Source organism: Penaeus monodon, unplaced genomic scaffold, assembly GCF_015228065.2.
Source record: "Penaeus monodon isolate SGIC_2016 unplaced genomic scaffold, NSTDA_Pmon_1 PmonScaffold_766, whole genome shotgun sequence".
Classification (NCBI taxonomy): domain Eukaryota; kingdom Metazoa; phylum Arthropoda; class Malacostraca; order Decapoda; family Penaeidae; genus Penaeus; species Penaeus monodon.
This window is the reverse complement of record NW_023662838.1, coordinates 43,942-44,508: the sequence shown is the minus strand read 5'-3', so window position 1 is coordinate 44,508 and position 567 is coordinate 43,942. Positions and strand designations below refer to the sequence as shown.

The 567-nt window shown below is 40.7% G+C and overlaps 1 non-coding gene across 1 annotated transcript; it reads left to right on the top strand.

Moving 5' to 3' along the window:
• The first annotated feature begins 280 nt into the window (after positions 1-280).
• Positions 281-362, top strand: Trnal-aag. The gene has a single exon. It is a non-coding gene; the product is annotated as a tRNA-Leu (tRNA).
• The last annotated feature ends 205 nt before the right edge of the window (positions 363-567 follow it).

The window sequence follows — 567 nt, the reverse complement described above, 5'->3', positions numbered from 1 at the left end:
TTTCACTCGCACTGTGATTATTTATATATGAAGTTACTCCTGTCCCCATAATAATGTTATCGAGTTTTTTTGCACAGGCCAATGGGTGACGATGCATTTGCTATTTTTTCCTTTTACTATAAGACATTCTTGCAGTAATCCTGTCAACATAACAATGTTATCGAGCAACTGCGAACAGCAATGAACAGCGGTGCGTGCGATAAAATCATTATACCACAATTTTACGAAGTGCTGTTTTATCCATTTTTATTACTAACAGAAATGCTTATCATATTCTGTAGGTAGCGTGGCCGAGCGGTCTAAGGCGCTAGTTTAAGGCACCATTCTCTTCGGAGGCGTGGGTTCGAATCCCACCGCTGCCAAGGCTTTTGGCACTGCAGAGTGGCAGTGGCCGGCCCATAAGCAAGGCCAAGGAGAACGCCGCCTTCGCAAATCCCTCTCAACTGACCTGATCATACATATACATGTATGTGTCTGTGTATGTGTGTGTGTGCATACATATACATATATATGCATATACACATATACATACATACATACGTATACATATTTATGTATATGTATATA